Source organism: Rhinatrema bivittatum, chromosome 2 (assembly GCF_901001135.1).
Source record: "Rhinatrema bivittatum chromosome 2, aRhiBiv1.1, whole genome shotgun sequence".
Taxonomy (NCBI): domain Eukaryota; kingdom Metazoa; phylum Chordata; class Amphibia; order Gymnophiona; family Rhinatrematidae; genus Rhinatrema; species Rhinatrema bivittatum.
In genome coordinates, this window is record NC_042616.1 from 12179858 (window position 1) to 12202629 (window position 22772).

General features: G+C 45.1%; 1 pseudogene; it reads right to left on the reverse strand.

Moving 5' to 3' along the window:
- Positions 1-7645: 7645 nt before the first annotated feature.
- On the reverse strand, positions 7646-22423 carry LOC115083549 (annotated as a pseudogene).
- Between the last annotated feature and the right edge of the window lie 349 nt (positions 22424-22772).

Sequence of the window (22772 nt, forward strand, 5' to 3'; positions counted from 1 at the left end):
GAGCTCCGACAAGTCCTGTGGGATCCATACCCCCAGGTATTTCATCTTGCCAGGCGCCCAAGTGAAGGGGAACTCCCCGGGCCAGGTATGCGGCAAGTGGGGGTCAAGCGAGAGGGCTTCTGATTTGTAAAAATTTATGGTGAGTCCCGCAATCTCTTTAAAGAGAGCAAAGCTCTTAAGAATATTCGGGACACTCTGCCGTGGCTGGCCCACAAACAACAGTATATCATCTGCAAATAGCGCTATTTTCATTTGATGCCTCCCAATACGAAGGCCCCAAAACTCCTTGTCCTGGCGTAGGAGAATAGCTAGGGGCTCCAGGGCTAACACAAATAAAAGGGGGGACAGGGGACATCCCTGGCGGACCCCACAGTGTAGGGGAAAGGGTTCAGTCAACACGCCATTAATCAGAATCTTGGCACTGGGGCCCGCATACAAGGCCTGAGCCAAGTCAGAAAATTCCCCTCAAAGCCATCATTTTGTAAACCCCAGAAAAGATACTCCCAGGAGAGAGAGTCGAAAGCCTTTGCGGCATCTAGACTCAAAATAAGGGCCTCGACGCGAGGATGGTAGCTCAAGGCCGCAATCAGTTGCCAAACGTTTTTAACCCCCTGACGTCCCCGGATAAATCCGGTTTGATCAGAGCGTATAAGGGTAGGGAGAATCACGTTCAGCCGGGCTGCCAACACTGCTGCGAATATCTTTACATCATTGTTTCTCAAGGAGATGGGGCGGTAAGAACCCACCTCCTGGGGATCTTTCCCAGGCTTGGGGAGCAGGATTATGGTGGGACTGGTTTTCTGCTGCGCTAACCGCCTGTCCCAAGAGTAGGCCATTAAGGTATTGCCCTAGAACAAGGAGCACTGGGAACTTTTAAGATCTTATAAAAATTCAGGACCCAGGCCGTCAGGTCCCGCCGCCTTTCCGGGCTTCAAGCCGTGAATGACCGCATGGAGTTCCCTATCTCGAATAGGGGCCATTCAACCACAGCTGGTGATCACGTGTCAGCCTGGGCCAAGAAAAAGCTTTAAGCAACTGAGAGGATGCTTCTAAACTGCTAGGTTTTGCCACGTATAAGCCCCGGTAGTATCTAAAGATCTCTCAGCAATATCCGACACCGTAGATTTAGGGACCCCCCTCCCATCCTTTATACAGGTAATAAGCAACTTAGGCCCTCTCGCCTTGATCAGCCGCGCCAGCAGCTTACTGGGCCGGTTCCCATGTTGATAGAGTTGAAATTTATAGTAACAGAGAGACTTCGAGGCCTCTGGGGCAGCAGAGTATTTAGCCTTTCTTTAATGCCATAAACTATCTGTTTAGTGGCGGCCGACAAGGCTTGCATGTGCCGTACTTGCCAGGTTCTTGTGGCCTGGATTGGCCACTGTTGGAAACAGGATGCTGGGCTTGATGGACCCTTGGTCTGACCCAGTATGGCATTTTCTTATGTTCTTATGTAATTGGGCTCGTTTAAGGTCAGGAGTGAGGGCCAAAATCTCCTGGTTACGCTTTTTGTTTTGGGTCGCAACGTAAGCAGTAATAGCGCCCTCCTAACTGCCTTCCCTGCGTCCCAAAGCACAGCAGGGGAGACGTCCGCTTGTGAGTTATTGGGTATCTATTCCTCCCGCTGCTCAGTATTGATGAAAACCCCTATCCAGCATGAGACCCGGGGATACGCGCCACGAAAAGGGGGGATTCACGGGAGGCCCAATCCCTATGCTTACCGGAAAGCGCTATCGCGGCTCCCCAGCCTAAGCTGCCAGGATCAAAAAGAGTAGTAGCCACGGTCCGGCATGAAAATCTCGGCATACGCATGGTGCAACACTTTACATGATATACTCCCCCCTCCTCTCCCACCCTCTCCCTTCTCCACCCATCCCCCGCAACCATACATACATCTCTGCAAAACAGCCATTCATACCCATGAACTCCAAGAGGCACAGGCCACTAGCGCTGCCCCTTGGTGAGTACCGGCAGCCCCCTCTGACCCCCCGCCCACAGCAGATCAAAAACACAGAAAAGTGAACAGTGACAACGAAATTTAACCAATTAATCTTGATAGACAACTGGAAAACAAGGGATGAACTGAGAACCCCTCCGCAGATAATAGAGGCCCGTTCCAAACAAACGAGAGCCGGGACAGAGTTCAGGCCTTTCGTGGTTCCATCGCCCTCCGTCTCTCTGCGCAAATGGAGAGACTTAGGAACTTTCCCTCAACACAGAAGGAGATTCAAAAGTCAGTAAAGGGAACCCAGGCAGCACGTGGCATGTAACAGGAGTAATAGTGACCAGGAGCCTACTGAACGCGGCAGGGCTGAAGTACGTCTTGTCTGTAGTATTCCACATTCTCAGTATCTCCAGACCGGAGAAGTCAGATGCTCACGCAGGGCCCTCTGGTGGCAGAGTGGTTAGGAAGTGAGACGCTTCCTCCTTGGTAGTCAGGAACAGTGTCAGATTTGTGTGCTGTATGCGCCGCCGTGCCGGATAGAGCAGCGCAAAAGTGATTCCACATTTATGTAGCTCTGTACACGCCAGGGCCAGCGCTTTACGTTGTACAGTTACCGCGGCCGAGAAATAATTGAAAAGAAGTATTCTACTGCCCAAATACTCCAGGACAGGATGTTTCCTATATTCTCTCATGATATGAACTTTATGACTCCAATTCAGAATGCGGTCCATCACAGGACGCGAGCGTCCTCCCACCTCGTGCGTCTGTCCCATCCTGTGGACCCACGAGCTGTGCCAGGCCCAATTTATTTGGAAGCCAGTCCTCCAAGAATACATAAATTTCAGGATCTGACACCTATTCCAGCAAGCCCACGATTCGAAGATTATTGCAGCGATTTCTATTTTCTTGATTCACTATCCGCTCTAGTACAGTATTTTGTTGACTAAGCAAAAGCTGTACCTGCTGTTCCGAGGCCACGAGGCGATCATCTTGTTCCCCCACGTGCTGCTCCACGCCATCCAGCCTCTTTGCCTGGCCCTCTACTGCACCCTTTACATCATCCATGGCCGTTTGTATTTTTGTTAGTCTGTTGTCGAGAGCCGCGGAGACTCTCGACAAGATCTGGAGCAGTACGTCTTCAGAGATAGACGCTAGCTGTTTCGGGCTGTTGGCCCCGGCCGCCGTAGCAGTGCCGGCACGGTGATGGCACATACCGCGTTCCCCGGCGCCGATTTCGCCCGGAGACACGGCGTTTCAACGCTCCAGGCGAGAAGGACCCTGCCGGTTGCCACCGGGTGTACAGGGAATCATTTTACACGGCGATGGTAAAGGATTTGGGGGAGAGGGTCGCGGAGCTCGTTCCTTAGGCTTCCACCGCGGGTGACGTCGTCCCTGGAAGTCAGAGCCTCTTAATCCATGTTAAGAAATTACCCCCATTACCATTTTTTCTAAAACCAAAAATAAATATTCCCAATGGACCAAGTCAAACGCTTTTTCTGCATCTACTGTGAGTAAGATCATAGGAAGCTGAGTTGCCTTAGCATGTCCTAGGATATCTATTACCCTTCTCACATTATCTGCTGCTAAGCGACCAGGCCCAAAGCCAGTCTGATCTGGGTGATAGCTTGATTTAGTGTCCCAGCTCGAGATTCATCCAAACAAGGAAGTGGTATAACAGCTAAATAGTTTTATTTATTTATTTATTTATTTAAAGTTTTTATATGCCGACATTCATCAAAGATATCACATCGGTTCACAGTGTAACAAGAACAGACGCCTGGGGCAGCGTTTTTTTACATCGAACAGTATTCAGTTATAACACGGCAACAAGATAGTAATTAAGGGAAGGGGAAATAGTAGGGGAGATTTGAATATAGAACTGAACGATTAAGAACAATATATACAAATATATACATTATGAGCAGAGTACAAGGTATATTGGGCAATATTTGATATGAGATAGAGAGGGGGAGAAGGGGAGGAGGGTGGAGCGGCTGGACAGAGGGCAAGGAGGGCTTAGGTGTATGCTTTAGTGAAAAGCCAGTTTTCTATGCCTTGTTTGGTGATATCAGATCTCCCAGTGTACAGTTGCTGATAAAACTGGGTAAATCGATTACATATACGATCATTGTCTGTGACCACTTCTCCGGTTTCCAACCAAATTTTCAGTATTTGATTATGAATCATCCTAGCTCTCAATTTCCTAGCTAACTGGCTTCCTGCCTTATTACCCCCCTCGAAAAATACTTGTTTAGCCTTGTCCAATTGAAAGGCAACATCCTGTAAGGATAAATCCTTTAATTCACTGCGTAAATGCGCTGTTGGTCCATTCTAAAGTCCCCTCTTGTGTCTAATTTCTAATTTACCAATCCTTTGTAGTAAACTTAAATGTTTTTCATTTGTTTTTTTCTGCAAATATGATGCCCTTGCTATCAGTTGACCCCGAGCCACCGTTTTAAAGCATTCCCAAACTATAGCTGCTGTTACATCTTCCATAGTATTTTCCTGTAAATATTGAGTCATTTCCCGTTCCAAAACGTCACAATATTCTTAGTCGTTTAGAAGGCTTTCATTAAGTCTCCAATATCGCTCCCCAGATTGAACCCCCAAGCCCTTTAGTGTGATCCAGATGGCTGCATGGTCTGACCAGGTTATGGGCGCTATCCCCGTATCCTGTACTTTATTCATCAGAGCTTTGTCAACTAAGAAACAGTCAATCCGGGAATAAGACTGGTGCAACTTAGAATAAAATGTATAGTTACAGTCAGTGGTATGTAATAGACGCCATGCGTCAATTAAGTTCCATTCTTGCAGGAGGAATTTTAATTCCTTTCTGTTAGCTCCTGAATAACCACCAGGTCCCTTACTAGAATCTAGGAACAGATATCTAGTCAAATTAAAATCACCTCCAATTAGGAGTTTGCCCTCCACCCATTGCTTCATAGTATTGGATAGTTGTATCAAGAATGGCCCTTGCCCAGAATTTGGTGCATACACGTTAATCAATGTATATATGGCCGAGCACAACATAAATTTAAGGATAAGGTATCTACCCTCGGTATCACGCACAACCGAGAGTACGTTCACAGTAACAGATTTAGCAAAAAGGATCCTTACCCCATCATATTTATTATCCTTAGTTACCGCTGAGAAATATTGATTGGGAAAATGGGTGGAGATCATTAATATTTTATATTTTTTCCTCAAATGTGTTTCCTGGCATAACAGGATATCTACCCGATCCCAGATTGCATCTTGTAGTAGGCATTTTCTCTTTCGTTGGGTATTTAGACCTTTAACATTCCAAGAACATATTTTGAGTTCTCCCATATTAGCGGCAAATTACATAGTACGCGATTCTGTCACCCACTGTACAAAGCACAAGATACACCATACCCCATATATACATAATGACAATCCTTCCATTATATAGACACTCGTAGCCTCCCCAATAACTGCCCTACGATCCTGCTGTGGTGAGTCCCCACAAGGCTCCTCCCTGTGGGTGGAGTCAACTCTTGCCACAGTCTAAGGGCCCACTTTCTAGTTCAACACACACAGAACGTAACACTCCTAACCCTGCCCACAAAACTGAATGGGGAAAGGGACCCTGTTACTGCTGCACTCGTTCACTATGCTCTGAACCACTTAATGAGTGATGACACTCACTCCACGCACTGAGCCTGATGATGCCACCTCTGCCACCAGAAAAACAACAAACAGAGGTCTATTGTGTAACGCCACTTGCCATCCCTAACATTCACTCAGGGTAACCCTGTGGTCACTTGGAAGATCCCGCCAAGCATTGCCCAGGCCAGCCTACACCAGCATGGCAATTTCTTATGTTCTTATACTGGCACCTGCCACCTGAATTCCTGCTTGCCTCTGGGCAAATTGCCCACCCACAAGCTATCCCCTGGTGGGTTCTAGGGACACTGAGGCCCCTCATAACAAGGGTCACACAGTTCCTAGAAATACACCCCCAGACCATCATTACAGATTATTGGGATCATTAGTTCAAGACAGGGAGACCTAACAAACCAATAAGTTTATTAAGAAAAAGTAGGAACAGTGACCAGATAAAAGATTTAAACTGTAAACAGAAATAGGCAAAAAAGGACGATACTGCAAAAGTTAACTGAACACTTTTCAATACTTAGCTGGGGAGGTCAGGAAAAAGGCTGTCCACTCTCGTTTGTTTGGAACGGGTCCACAGAAGCTGAACAGGGCCTCAGCACAGAGATCTTCTTCCTCTTCACTGCTAGCTGAGGCTGGAGAGTTCCAGAACCCTCAGGGTAAGTTCTCTGTCTCCAGGGCCAATCAGGAAACACAGTATTAATAGTGAGCTTTCTGACCAATGGCACTGCAGGGTGTGTTTTAGTGTTACATGTACTCAGGGCTGCTGGGATGTGAATGCTGATCAAGCCACCTTCAGTCAAGGCAGCATCCAAAGCCTCTGCCTGAACTACAGTGCAGCGGTCAAACACTACCTGCAAGCCAGCACACAGGGAATGAGCTCTCTGGGGAAAAGTGTCACATGGCAAAAAAATAAACTACAAATCATGCAAAACCCCCATGTTGCCAAAATCGCTACTTAGCTGAATAACTTATTCATTGGCCGATCCACCCACTGCCCACCCATTACTCAGCCATTGAACATAACTGGATATTCAGTAGCAGTAAGATGGATGGATAAGCCTTATTATCTAGTTTTCTGACATCTGAATATCAACCTCCCTGATTCTTATAGCTTATTTGATGGAAATGGAGAAATTGTATTGTTCTTGCATCCAGCATTTTAATATCTTTATTAGGCCAGTCTTCTATTCCAAAACTATATGAAAGCATGTTAACTGAATTTGACTCCTGTGCAACTTTTCTGGTGGCTTGCAAGGTCTTCCTTTCTACTGAAGTTTTTACCAGACACAGTACATTAACTTGATTTTCCTCCAGTATGAATTTTCTGATGCTGCATAAGAGATGTCTTCCGACTAAAGCTTTTACCACATTCAGTACATTTATTTTTTTTGAAACTTTCTTTATTAGGTTTTTCAAAGATTTACAAAGCACAATTCTCATAAAGAAATAAAAGTATTGTTACACAACAATGAATGATATTGAACAAGCAAAACCTAGAATTTTAACCTCCCCCTTCCCCTTCAAAAAACTCCAGCCCTCCCTATTTCCCCTCCCCCTCCCACTCTACCCACCCACTGTACACTGGATTAATAAGTATAAATGTCTTTATGCCAGTATTCCAAGATCCTTATGTCGTGTTCTCTGAGTAATAAACTTGTCCGCTGGTGAAGAAGGCTCATTGCATCGTCTGGCAGTTGTATGTTGTCTTTTCCAAAGCCCATGGATCTCGATAATTTCCAATGCGTGGAGTTAAATATTTTGTAAACGCTGCCCATATGAGCTTAGACTGCAAAGACCTCTTTGGCGACTCTGGCTTAATAATAGCGTGCTCCATAGAGCAAAGGCGAATCATTTTCTGGAACCAATTGTCATAGTTAGGGGGGTAATTATCTGTCCAATTTGCAAGAATGACTTGTTCCCCCACCTTCAGTACATTTAAATGAATTTCCTCCAGTATGGATGCTCTGATGCTGCATGAGAGATGTCTTCTGACTAAAGCTTTTATCACATTCAGTAAATTAAAATGGTTGTACTCCAGTATAAATTTTCTGATACTGCATGAGAGATGTCTTCTGACTAAAGCTTTTATTACATTCAATAAATTTAAAAGATTTTTCTCCTGTATGGACTCTCTGATGCTGCATGAGAAATGTCTTTCGACTAAAGCTTTTACCACATTCAGAACATTTAATATGTTTCTATCCAGTATGGATTCTCTGATGCAGCATGAGAGATTGCTTCCGACGAAAGCTTTTACCACATTCAGTACATTTAAATGGTTTCTCTCCAGTATGCGTTCTCTGATGCAATGTAAGAGATGTTTTGTCACTGAAGCCTTTACCACATTCAGTACATTTAAATGGTTTCTCTCCGGTATGGATTCTCTGATGCCTCATGAGAGATTGCTTCCAATTAAAGCTTTTACCACAGTCAGTACATTTAAATGGTCTCTCTCCAGTATGGATTATCTGATGCAATATGAGAGATCGCTTCCAATAAAAGCTTTTACAACAATTAGTACATTTAAATGGTTTTTCTCCAGTTCGGATTCCCTGATGCAATGTGAGAGATGTTTGGTCACTGAATCCTTTACCACATTCAGTACATTTAAATGTTTTTTCTCCAGTATGGATTCTCTGATGCTGCACGAGAGATCGCTTCCGATAAAAGCTTTTACAACAATCAGTACATTTAAATGGTTTTTCTCCAGTATGGATTCCCTGATGCAATGAAAGAGATGTTTGGTCACTGAAGCCTTTACCACATTCAGTACATTTAAATGGTTTTTCTCCAGTATGGATTCTCTGATGCTGCATGAGAGATGTCTTCTGACTAAAGCTTTTATCACATTCAGTAAATTAAAATGGTTGTACTCCAGTATAAATTTTCTGATACTGCATGAGAGATGTCTTCTGACTAAAGCTTTTATTACATTCAATAAATTTAAAAGATTTTTCTCCTGTATGGACTCTCTGATGCTGCATGAGAAATGTCTTTCGACTAAAGCTTTTACCACATTCAGAACATTTAATATGTTTCTATCCAGTATGGATTCTCTGATGCAGCATGAGAGATTGCTTCCGACGAAAGCTTTTACCACATTCAGTACATTTAAATGGTTTCTCTCCAGTATGCGTTCTCTGATGCAATGTAAGAGATGTTTTGTCACTGAAGCCTTTACCACATTCAGTACATTTAAATGGTTTCTCTCCGGTATGGATTCTCTGATGCCTCATGAGAGATTGCTTCCAATTAAAGCTTTTACCACAGTCAGTACATTTAAATGGTCTCTCTCCAGTATGGATTATCTGATGCAATATGAGAGATCGCTTCCAATAAAAGCTTTTACAACAATTAGTACATTTAAATGGTTTTTCTCCAGTTCGGATTCCCTGATGCAATGTGAGAGATGTTTGGTCACTGAATCCTTTACCACATTCAGTACATTTAAATGTTTTTTCTCCAGTATGGATTCTCTGATGCTGCACGAGAGATCGCTTCCGATAAAAGCTTTTACAACAATCAGTACATTTAAATGGTTTTTCTCCAGTATGGATTCCCTGATGCAATGAAAGAGATGTTTGGTCACTGAAGCCTTTACCACATTCAGTACATTTAAATGGTTTTTCTCCAGTATGGATTCTCTGATGCTGCATGAGAGATCGCTTCTGACAAAAGCTTTTACTACATTCAGTACATTTAAACGGTTTTTCTCCAGTATGGATTATCTGATGCTGCGTGAGATATCGCTTCTGACAAAAGTTTTTACCACATTCAGAACATTTAAACGGTTTTTCTCCAGTATGTGTTCTCTGATGCAAAATGAAAATCACCTCCCGAGTGAATCTTTTATCACATTCAGTACATTTAAATGGTTTTTCTCCAGTATGGATTCTCTGATGCAATGTAAGATTTGTCTTGGAACTGAAACCTTTACCACATTCTATACATTTAAATGGTTTCTCTCCATTATGGATTCTCTGGTGCACTGTAAGAGCTGTATGGTCGCTGAAGCCTTTACCACATTCAGTACATTGAAATCGTTTTTCTCCAGTATGGCTTATCAGATGCTGTATGAGAGATCGCTTCTGACAAAAGCTTTTACCACATTCAGTACATTTAAATGGTTTTTCTCCAGTATGGATTATCTGATGCTGCATGAGAGGTGTCTTCCGACTAAAGCTTTTACCACATTCAGTACATTTAAATGGTTTTTCTCCTGTATGGACTCTCTGATGAAATATGAAATTGTCCTTCCGCGTGAATCTTTTACCACATTCAGTACATTGAAATGGTTTTTCTGCAGTATGGATTCTCTGGTGCTGAATGAGATATGGCTTCAGATAAAAGCTTTTACCACATTCAGTACATTTAAATGGTTTCTCTCCAGTATGGATTATCTGATGCTCCATGAGAGATCGCTTCCGACTAAAGCTTTTACCACATTCAGTACATTTAAATGGTTTCTCTCCAGTATGTAGTCTGTGATGCAATGTAAGAGATGCATGGTTACTGACGCCTTTACCACATTCAGTACATTTAAATGGTTTCTCTCTTGTATGGACTCTTTGATGCTGCATGAGAAATATCTTCTGACTGAAGCTTTTACCACATTCAATACATTTAAAAGGTTTTTCTCCTGTATGAATTCTCTGATGCAATATGAGAGATGTCTTCTGACTGAAGCTTTTACCACATTCAATACATTTAAAAGGTTTTTCTCCTGTATGAATTCTCTGATGCAATATGAGAGATATCTTCTGACTGAAGCTTTTACCACATTCAATACATTTAAATGTTTTTTCTCCGGTGTGGCTTCGCTGGTGGATAATGAGTTTGCACTTCTGACTGAAGCTTTTACCACACTCAGTGCATATAAATTGACTTTCTACTTTGGGGATTTTCTTCTGTTCCGAGTCAACTGCCTTACCACGGAAGCTTTTTTCAGACTGAATGGAAGACAATGGTCTTTCACCAGTAAGTTTTTTTCTGCCTCTTAAAATGACTTCCCCCTCACATAAACTTTTATTGCATTCATTACTTGAAAATGCTCTCTCCCCTGGTTGGAATTTTCGTTGTCTTGTGAAGTTTCCTTTCTGATTGAACTTTCTGTCACCATCAGTACTAATGAATAATTCTTCTCTCTGTATTGCTTGGTTTATTATTAGGTCTTGCATTTGAATGTTTTCTCCACTTTCAGAACATGAAAATGTTCTCTCTTCGATCTCCATTTTCTGATGATGTAATGAAGAGAACTCAGAACTGTAAGATTCTCCATCTTGAGGGCAATGAGAGGGTCTCTTACCTGTGTGCGTTCTTCGGTGTATTACTAAGGATTCCCTGCAAGAAAAGGTTTTCTTGCATTCGATACAAGTGAAAGTGCTCCCTTCAGTGTGGATTCTCTGGTGTAATTTCAGAGATAACTTCTGTTTGCATGGAAAAGGTCTTGCTCCTGGGTGATTTCTCTGGTGCAACACAAAATGACACTTTCTATTAAAGTTTTTCCCACAGGTGTCACAGTGAAAGGATTTCTTCCCTTCCTCCTCTTTCTGTTGGAAGTCAGAAGTTATTTGATCACTGTTATTACTTTGGAAGGGATTCTCTCTTCTCAGATGTCTCTGGTGCTCAGGGATGTCTGTGAACTCCCTGTCACTTCTCTCACAAGCAGTAACTCCATCCGGTGAGTCTCCTGCAGAGTCTTGCTCTTTCTTCTCTGATTCCTGCTGTCTTTGGCTAATGTCTCCCCCTTCAGTCCTCTGGGCAAGATTCTCACAGACATTTCCTGATTGTCTTGGTGTAAGTGCTAATACTATAGGGTGTTCTTCTCGATTCTCTTCCCTCTTCTCTTTCTGTATGACCTCATTGTCTGCTGGATATAAAAAGAAGGAATTAATCATGTGTAAGTGACAATGGCATGGAAAGCTACCAATAACCTGAGATGAGACGTTCAGAAGGATCAAATAATCAACACACGGTATCTCTGATATTAAAGAATTCTGTGACTTAGCAGAAAGCTTTATGTGATGCCTATGAAAACTTATCTAAGCTGTCTTTATAGAAATATTCAGAGAAGTTAAGAAAATCAATGAGTTCTCTCTACCATACTGCGTAGGATGCAGAAAGAAAGCTGATGCAATATAGGAACTTTGGAGATCACACAGGTCCCTCCTTTAGGATTCCTATAGGTCTGGTTCCTCTGGGCTTATCTTTTTATTTATTTAATATTTATAATCTGCTTATAGTGGATCTGCCAAACTAAGCATTATAATAACAAATTAAAATAATAATCATGGACCATTAACCTTCAGCGATCTAAAACAAGGGTTAAAATTTAAAATTTAATCTACTGCTACAGCAGCAACTGAAGTAATTCACACAGCAGTAGAGTTGCATGATCCCAAGGAAAGCTTCTTATATCTAAACGGGCCGTGGATGTTTGGAGCGTCTGCAAGGCTCGCAGGCTAGAGTGAGGCAGACCAATCCCTAACTTGATGCAATCATCAACAGTAGAGGGCAAAATAGATTGTACATCCAGATTGCCTCTCCCAGCGGATTCAGAAACCCAGGAATAAATGGGTTACAGTGGGCTCTGGTAGAACAAGATCTGTAACTCAGACACCCAATTTCCCCAACTTTGCAGCATCCTGTATATCCACCCCACTACTCCCACACAGGAGTCAGACATCCAGAATTAAAAAACCCAGGAAGGTGAAATTACTACTCAGCTGATAATTTTCTTTCCTCTAGGACAGGCAAGCCTGTCCACATAAGTGGGTTATGCACACCTACCAGCAGATGGAGACAGAAACCAACTGACTCGCTGATGTCGCCCTAATATAGCCCTGTACTGACGTCAGTGTTCCAGTATTCCGCAAAAGCCGACTGTGGCAACTAATTAACACTAGAACTGTAAGTCCGGAGTTAAAAACACTTCCTCCCCCACTCATTCACTTCTTTTTTTTCTTCCAGCGAGCAAAGCACTGGGCTCAGATGAGAAGGAAATGCAGAAGCCGTAACAGACAAAGAAGGCAAACACTTACAAGGTGTTAAGCTTACTCTCTGCTTATGGCCCAGGGACACAAGAACACTTAGACTCAGTAAAAGTATAATGTATTTTTATTAGTCAATATAAGTGTTCTCAGGAGATGCTGGGTACTGGATGCCCTTAGTCTTACAATCTGACCAGCATCTCTCTGGATACAGGAAGTGATCCTTCTTTTATAGGTAACATTCAAATACAGGAAAAGGATAGAAGGTTCTAGAGACTTGCATGACTGCCCAAAGAATCATTTACATAAGTTGTGATGTCAAATGCATGATTAAATCATCGCTAACTATCCCTGATTGGCTTTCCCAGGATGTGTAGCCCATTTCCCATGGCTCTCTTTGTTCTGTTAAACTCTTACTGGTAAAGGCAATCAACACGTCTGTAACTGTGTGGGTTACAAACTCCTGAGAATAGTGCCTGAAGCTCCCCTGTGGTTTCCTCTTTGTGACTCTATAAATAGACATCACCTGTCTGGTGCCAGCTTGCCTCCACAGATATCCAGGGACGTTCTGTAAGTCACTCAGAGTCCATTCAGCCCAGGCAGGCCAAAGACACGCAGAGGGTTCTGGGGATTTCCTTCTCCATGTTGGTTTTCTGTTCAGGTATACTTCTCATTTCCCTCTTGTGCCACTTACAAATGGCAAAGTGGCACACCCAAGTACCAGTTCGGAGGACAGAACTGTATGAAGTCATTATGGCAAATGGGCTAAATGTGTAAGCTAAGCTAACCCTGTGTGTGTTATCCCTCTAGATCCCCCCTAAAAGTAAATGAGACTCATAGGCAGACATGCACTGTCTAATTGACAAATAATAACAGCATAACTAAGTTTCACTAGGTAGCCATTAGCTGTATGATTGAGCAATAAGGATACCTGCGTTATAAAAAGGACCTAATTTATAATAGCAAGACAACATATGTTATTTTTCAGAGTCAAGTAATTACACAATAGTGGAGTAACAGGTAAAGGCAAGGAGAACAAAGAGAGACTAGTATGAAAATATTATGTTTCTCATATAATACTAGGTATACTGGGCTAATCTTTACAAGGAATACTGTTATTGTAAACAACTACCCAGGATAATATTCATTACAGTGGCAAGCAGGGATATAATCAATGCACGTTACCAGAAAAGTGAAGGACAGCATCAGACGTGTTGATTGTCTTGACCAGTAAGAATTTAACAGAACAAAGAGAGCCATGGGAAATGGGCTACACATCCTGGGAAGCCAATCAGGGATAGTTAGGGATGATTTCATCATGCATTTGACATCACAACTTATGTAAATGATTCTTTGGGCAGTCATGCAAGTCTCTAGAACCTTCTATCCTTTTCCTGTATTTGAATGTTACCTATAAAAGAAGGATCTCTTCCTGTATCCAGAGAGATGCTGGTCAGATTGTAAGACTAAGGGCACCCAGTACCCAGCATCTCCCGAGAACACTTATATTGATTAATAAAAATACATTATACTCTTACTGAGTCTAAGTGTTCTTGTGTCACTGGCCATAAGCAGAGAGTAAGCTTAACAAAGGCCCTTAGATGACCAGAAGATCTGCATAGGCCTACGAATTCTACCTCAAATAATGTCCCTGAGAAAGGACAAATAGAAAAATCAGTACAGTCCTGTACAGGCAGCTCAGGGCAGGATTGTGGATTGGCCTGCCTCTCAGAGAGGAAAGGAAATTATCAGGTAAGTAGTAATTTCACCTTCCTCTGCATCCAGGCAGGCCAGTCCACACAAGAGGGATGTACCAAAGCTACTTCCTCGTAAGGGAGGAGGCTGCTCACGTTCTCAACACCGCTCCGGCAAAAGACGCAACTTCTCGAACCCTCACCACCATACAATAATGCTTGGAGAAGGGATATAACCAAGGCAACTTCACTGCTAGGCAAATCTCCAACAAAGAAAGAAACTATAACTCTGTCCAAGGTACCAGTTCCTAAATGTAATCCACTTTGAAGAGCTGAAGAAAGTGCAAAAAGTGGAATATAAATCTAAATAAATAAATACTGTTTGCACTGTCGTCGAACGAGCCTAAATTAGCCTGGGTAATGGCAGATCCACATCCACCTAAGCCGCTGTGATCACATCTTTAATCCAAACTGCCACTGTGGTACGAGAAGCTGTTTCTCATGAAGTACGAAGAGACGATCTGTTCTCCGCAAGGTCTCAGTAACACTAAGTTAATGCAACAGATGTCTCCGCACATCCAAGGGATGCCACATCCACCGCTCCAACCAACGAGGGCAACAATATGGACAGATTGAAAGAAAAAGTCAGGTACCACCTTGGACATGAAGGAAGGTACAGTCCTAACCTGTACTCTGTCCAGTGTAAGCACCAGAAGCGGGAAGCTACCGAACAGGAAGAAATGTGGGGCCTGCCAAAAAGGTCAGCACCAAGGTCAGGTCCTAAAGCATACAAGTGTCCACAGTGGCAGTCAAACAGGCTTAACACCCTTAGAAAATCTAGCCCCTTCTGGGTGCGATGAAAAAAGGTCTCCCTTGAACTCGACCCCTATACCAAGCCAAAGCTGCAACTTCTAACTTCAGCGTACTTAGCACCAGCCCCTTAGTCAAACCTTCCTGCTGAAATACCAAAATCAAAGAAATCACCGCTGTGGTGGGAACAGAGAACCATTCCCAAAGAACCTCCAGAGACGCACATTCGCCAAGGACACCGAACCTACTCCTCTGGCCGAGGTACGGACCAATTCACAGCCCGCATCTGCTAAAAAGAGGGCAGAGAGATCCATAACCGTTCTGGAATTCACTCCAGAATCATCAACTTCCTGAGAAAGAGCAGACAAGATCGTGCCACTAGGGTGCAACAGGAAGCAATCTGTAAAGTCATCACCACTGCTTCAAAGGCCTGCTTAAGGATAGCCTCAAGCCCCCTATCATGCTCAACCTTCAAGGCCACTCCTCCCTCCACAGAGATAATCATCTGATTAGAGATGGCACAGACAAGCGCATCCATGTTGGGAAAATAAACGCTCTCTCGCCGCTGGATCCAGAAGATACAGGCGTTCCAATGTACGACACCCTTTAAAATTTGCCTCTGCGGCGCCCCATTCAAGATCAATCATAGAAACATAGAAATGATGGCAGAAAAGGACCAAATGATCCATCCAGGCTGCCCATCAAGCTTATGGTAGCACCAGCCGCGCCATACAGGTTTCCCCCATAAAAGGGATCATCAGGAGGTGGCAACTGCCGTGGCATACAAGTTACCCCACACTTAGTTTCCCAAACTGCTAAACTCAGGGCCCTCGTTGTTCAATTCTTTGTTATCCCTTGCGTTGAAGCAGAGAGCAATGTTGGAGTTACATCACAAGTATAAGGCTTATCGGTTAAGGGTAGTAACAGCCACATCAGCAAGTTACCCCCAGGCTTGGTTTCCCAGCCCGTAAAAGTCAGTCGTGTGCTTGTTGGTTGCTGTCCCCTTTTCCTCTTGCTGTTAAAGCAGAGAGCAATAATGAGTTGCATCAACGGTATGAAGGCTTGTTGGTTAAGGGTAGTAACCACCACACCAGCAAGTTACCCCTGAATGGCATCCATAACAGGGAAAAAACAAGAGGCTTTATGCAAGGAAGACAAAATAGGATTCTTCTTCGGTTCAGAGATGGAATCCGCACCAAGAATACTCGGCATCTTTAATGTCTGGGAAATCAGGGCGGGCAGTTCATCTCTATGTAAAAAAGGCAACATGGTTCAATACGGTTCCAGGGTCTGCCTCATCATCAGTGCCATCCAGGTTCCTGTCGGGAACACCCGCAGCAAACTGAGGCGAGCTCCGGCACTTAAACATAGAACTGGAAGAGGGAGGGTGAGGGTCCGACCTGGCAGGATTGGGCGAAGCTGAGGACTGCGCCTGAAGAAAGGATTGCAAACCCTGGGAAAAAACTCCAATAGTACGAGCCACAAACACAAACTGTGCGTACCACCAAACGGAAAACCTTGTGCGTGCAAATGTCGCTTCCAGAACTGGGCGCACAGCACATGTGCAGAGCCAGACGCACTAGAAGCACCAACGTTGCACTAGAGGGCAGTAAAGCAGGCACAAAAGCGGGCAAAACTGCAGCCGCGGCCTTCCATGCGGCGTGCAAGAAACAAGCCTTGCTGCGGGGCCTAGCCCACCGGTGCCACCCAACCTGCCAAGTTCTGCTAACACCACCGGGAGCGGGAACAAACGCCGGAACGGCGCACCAAGCACGGAGACCGGAGGAAGTCCTGCAGCCCCCTCTGTCATCACTACATTTTTTATTATTTGTATTTTTTTTAAACTCACCTGAGCTCAGCCCTCACCGGTGAGTACAGACATCACCGCTTTCGGCCTCCTGCACCCGCTGCCTTTAAGCTGTACAATTGTTTAGCCTCTGCCTTACTGTTCCTTCTTCCAAAGGGTTTCAGTTCCCTAATTATCTTTATTTTTACATCAGACTGCTTGCTGTGGCTAAACCTTCGGGGGAGGCTTCTCTCCTGGATCCCTTTTCTGTAATATAAGTCTCAGGAATCTCACAGGAAGACTTTTTCTTTTTAGAATTTTACAGATAATTCATCTTTTATTAGTATTGAATCACAACAGCAAGCATAAGTTTCATTCTATGTAAATGGGTTATAAGTATTCCAGTATAACTGTAAGAATGGGCGTCTTCCTGGGGAGAAGGCTACAACGCAATGTACCTGCTGAGAGAGTGCAGGCCTTCTCCCAGTGTCCAGGGCTCCAACCACCCCTTATATACAGGTTTTTCTCTCTCTCTGACCTCAAGCCCTCTGCATGCAGTCAGCAGTCATCCTTCTGACTGCCAGGACACACATTTTCCTTCGTTCTACAAATAGCTTAACTTCTCCCATCTGTTTCCCCTTTGGTGCTCTCAGGCACGGTTCCCACAGATAAAACAAAACTTTGGGGGTCACGGTGATTCACAGGCACATGCACCCGCTCTCTGCCAGATCCCAGGTTTCCCTGTGCTGCTACAAAGGAACAAGAACAGTACAAGTTTCCACAGTTTTGCAGCCCTTATGCCTCAAAAGGTCATAGGTCATTGCAAAACTGTTACAAGGGTCAGGTCTTGTCTCTACATTTCCCTCTTGAGGAATTCCAGAATTAGGGATTCCTCACTATTAGGGATAAATGAAAGAGCAATGGGTGCACGGGTAGGCAGGGCTCTTCAGCAGTGATTATAGATTATTCTTTTTCCCTCAATGCACAATAAAGCTCTGGAATTTGTTGCCAGAGGATGTGGTGAGTGCAGTTAGTGTAGCTGGGCTCAAAAAAGGTTTGGATAAGTTCTTGGAGGAGAAGTCCATTAACGGCTATTAATCAAGTTTACTTAGGGAATAGCCACTGCTATTAATTGCATCAGTAGCATTAGATCTTCTTGGTGTTTGGGTAATTGCCAGGTTCTTGTGGCCTGGTTTGGCCTCTGTTGGAAACAGGATGCTGGGCTTGATGGATCCTTGGTCTGACCCAGCATGGCAGTGTCTTATGTTCTTATTCAGAGGGGATCTGGGAAATCCTCACCACCACTTTTCTTCTCCTGGTGCTTCAGGTTTATCTCCCTTGCTACCTGCTCCATTGATGGCGCCGTGGCTGCAGTGATTGCCCCCGTGCTGTGAGTGTCCTTGCCCCTCCTTTGCTGCCTGTAGCCTCTCTTCCTGCTTTGGGTGATGTTCAGATGCGACGTAATGATTCCCGGAGCCCCAGTAATCTTATAATATATTGAGACAATAAAACAGGTTTCCCAATCTTACTTGTGTCTGTAGAAATTCTCTCGCTTTTACTGGTTGAGGAAAAGGGATCTCAGGTATCAGCACAGGGAGGAGATCTCAGGGATGGGAGGGAGAGGGAAAGAGTATGAGAAGGCCAGGGATGGGGTGAGAATAAGGAGAGAGGATTAAGGACAGGAGATTAGAAAGTTTGAAAAAGAGGGGGAGGCTTGGAAATCTAGGATGGGGGAAGAGGAGGAAGGAGAAGAGGGGAGGATGGAGTAAGAGGGATTTCAGAGACGAGGATCGGGGATCGGGAGGAGGGGAGAGGTAGGAAGGAGAGAAGAGGAGGTCCCACTACCTGCAGACAGAATCTGAGATCCAGGGAGGGAGATCCAAATTGCTATCGCTGTAGTGGGGAGTGGGAGAGCGGCCAGAAAAGAGAAGGAGATACTCCATGCCACAGGAGACGGAGGGCTCTGGGGATACACCGGGCTGCCTCATTCTTACAGCATCAGTGATCAGCTGCCAATTCTTATCAGGGGGTTCACCCCAGCTCTGTCTGCCTCAATCCCGCCCTTCCTGTTCCCTACACAAGAGAGGAGGGAAATCCAGGGCTGTGTGCACATTTACTGTGAGGCGCTGACCCAATGATGTTTAGTAAAACATCCTCCGTGTAAACTAGAAATGCAGATAATGCAGTCCTTACCTAGACCTAGAGAGCTCAGGGTCTCATAATTCTCCTTCATCACCTCCCTGTAAAGCTCCTTCTGCTCTTCATCTAAATACTCCCACTCCTCCTGGGAGAAAGAGACAGCGATGTCCTCAAACGTCACCCGCACCTGAAACACAAACCAGAAACACTCAGGGACACGTGGAGGGGCTCAGCGGCTTTAATCTCTTAACATTTTATCATGGAAGAGAGGAGACCAGGACCCCTCATCCCCAGGAACTGCCAAACTTGTTCCCCTGGAGTCAGTTTCTTTTCTGGATCTCAGGGTTTGAAAGTCTAATCCCAGAGACAGAGAATATCAAACGTCTCTGACTGGATAAATCAGTGAATAATAAACCCCAGGATCTCACAGAGCATTACCCAGAACCTCAGGAACATCTGATTCTGTCACATCAGGAGGGCTCGCTGTGCTCTCATCCTCCTGACTGCTCAGCCCCTAACCTTGGGGCATCTTTGATGCCGTTCCCTCCTTCTGCACATCCAAAACCCTGCTAAAGTGAGTCCGTTCCTCCTCTATAACTCTGCTTAAATCTCTCCCTTCCTCCTCGAGCCTGCACCAAAACCCTCCTCCCCTGTCTTATCTCCTCCTGCTTAGACTTCTGTAACTCGCTCTTTGCTGGCCTCCCGCTGAATCGTTTTTCTCCCCTGCAATCTCTTCCACATTCAGCTGCATGACTTCTCTTTCTTTAACCTCGCTGTGATCTTCTCAGGTCGCTACATTGGCTCTCTGTCCACTTCCACCTACAGCTCAAGCTTCTCTCCCTCCCCTCACTCTGCAGCTCCTCATTTCTTTCTTTTCTCTCCCTTCCTCGTGATCGCCGTTCATCAGGCAAGTTGCCCTTATCTCTCTTTCTCCACCACTTTTCAATTCTGTGCTTTCCACCCTGCTTTGCCGAGTGCCTGGAAGAGACTTCCTGAGTCCATGTGTATTGCTCCCTCTCTGGCCGTATTCAAATCCAGTTTAAAGACTCGCCTTCTTGGGGGCGGATCCAAGATGGCCGCAGAGATAGACTCGCTCAGCATTGGATCCCTCGGGCGTGTTTACTTTGAGTCTCTTTTCTGGCTGAATTTTACCTGCGATGGGGAGAAAATGCAAACCAAGGACTGAACCTTACCCTGCAGTTCCTCCGACGTTGCCTTTCTCAGGCCCGACGGACGCCCATGTGGGGCGCAGCGACACGAGGTCAGGGCTTCAGCCGCTGGAGAGTGGGGGAGGGGAATTCGAGCTGCCCTCTCTCCCTGGCTCAATATCGCCACTCAGCCCCGCCGGGTGAACGCCGCCGGATGACCCTGCCCCGATGAGAGGGGCCCCGGAAGCGAGGGAAAACGCCGCCAGACCACGGGCCCTGTAGGGAGCCCAGAATTATCCCGTGGTCAAACCGGCGTGGGAAGAGCGGCGCTGCTGGAGGAGCTGCTGGTGCTGCCGGAGAATCTCCCGTGCTGAGAATACCTACCGGGGTAAGAGCTGCAGGTTTCCCTCTTGAGAGTCGATGGGAAAGCAGAGTGGAGATGAGAATTTCTATTCTGCAGCAGCTACTCCCAGTAAATACTAAAATGAAAGAGGTGGAAGATAAAAGAAAAGTGATGTCTAATACAGCTGAGAACTGGAAAAACAAGAGTCTGTTATCAGAGCTCAAGTTAATGGCATCCAGCAGGTCCAGGCAGCAAGGACTGGAGAAAGGAAACCTGACCTTGAAAATCGAAAATGGGGTCAGAAATAGAAATGTGAGACTTGTACATTTTCCTCAGATCCCATTGCCTTGATTAGACTGTAAGCTCACTGGGGCAGGGACTGTCTCCTGTGTGTGTCTATACAGTGCTGGGTAAACCTAGTAGTGCTTTAAACATGATAAATAGTAGCAGTAGTGCTAAATCCTAACATAGAGTTAGACATTTCAATGTCCGACTGCACATCGCTTTAAGATGTTTCTTTCAAATTAGGAGACGATCAAAATACAATCAATCAATCAAGTAAAGAGCAGGGCAGGAAGAGTTTGGGGTCCTGGCCAGTAACCTGGCTCCCATTTCCAGTTACTTCCATGGCTCACATGCCGGTTGATTAAGTGATGCATCCCATTTCAATAGAGCTTACAATCTAATCAAGACAAGGAGCCAGGCCAAAAAACACTTGGGGAATTTATTTTATTAACAAAATCGTTAAAATTAATGAGGCTGTAGAGGAGGAAGTGACATCATCAGGCTTGATGGCTGCCTGAGCCACGAGCTCCGCAGCTAATTTTCTACAAAAATCAAAAACAGGAGCGAGAAAGAAATTTAATATTGCCGAAATGCACACGAACCCGGTCTGAACACTTGGGCGATGGCTGCAAAACGAAAAACGGTAGATTTCCAATGGTTTTCATACCGGAAGATTGGAGACCGAGGGGACGAGACTGCCGGCCAGGACACCGGCGGAGAACCCTCAGAGGACGCCTTTAATATAACCTAGGAGGAGGCGCCTACAAGAGCAGAATTTCGAGACTGGTTCTGCAGCCTCCGCCAAGATCTAAAAAACTGCAAGACCGAAACACAAGAAATACTGGGCGAGTTCCACGAAGAATTAGCTGCACTGGGGCAAGGGGTGGATGACAGACACTCGAATGGATGCACAAGCAGAAACCAGCAAACGGCTTCACGAGGCCTATTCTGAACTACAGGAAGAAAATCTGAGTGTGCGGGCTAAGTTGGCTGATCTGGAAAATAGGGCCAGAAGAGGAAACGTACGTGTCAGAGGATTTCATGAATCGAAGGAAAACGCTGACTGTACAGATACCATCCGCAGGTTCTGTGCATTCTTGCTGGAAGCTTCCCCAGAATGTGAGGGGGCCCAGCAGGCAACCATAAAACTAGATAGGGCCCGTAGAGCCTTGAGAGCACCAGGTAATGGGCAACCAAGAGACATTATAGGATGCTTCCATGACTATAGCATAAAAGAACAAATAGCGGGAGCTGCACGAAAGGAAATGAGATGGACTTGGGAAACCCAGGAGATATCTGTATACGCGGATCTGTCTCAAGCCACACTCCAAAATAGACAGGAACTGAAAGAGGGGACTGCATTTCTTAGAAAAGAGAACATAAAATAGAGATGGATGCACCCCTTCGGCTTAACATATACCTGGAATGGCGAATCTGCACGCCTCTCAAATATAGCGGATGCCATAAGAACCTTGAAGGAGCGAGGATTCAATGCGACAACTGCGCAAGCAGTGGGTAATAAAAAATACCTACCTAAGGATCAACAGCCCCGATGGCAACAGGCAAATACCAGAAATGGAGAAATTACTTACCTGATAATTTTGTTTTCCTTAATGTAGCAGATGGACTCAGGACCAATGAGATGTATAAAAGCTACTCCTGAACCGGGTGGGAGGCTGCCCGTGACCCACTTAGTACTGCCCTTGCAAATGCCGTGTCCTCCCGAGCCTGAACATCCAGATGGTAGAATCTGGAGAAGGTATGGATGGAGGACCATGTCGCTGCCCTGCAGATCTCGGCGGGTTGACATCATTCTGGTTTCTGCCCAGGATGCTGTCTGGGCCCTGGTAGAATGGGCCTTGACCTGAAGAGGTGGAGGCTTTCCTGCTTCTACGTAGGCCACTTTGATAACTTCCTTGATCCAGCGGGCTATGGTAGCCCGCGAGGCCACTTCCCCTTGTCTCTTCCCGCTGTGAAGTACAAAAAGGTGGTCC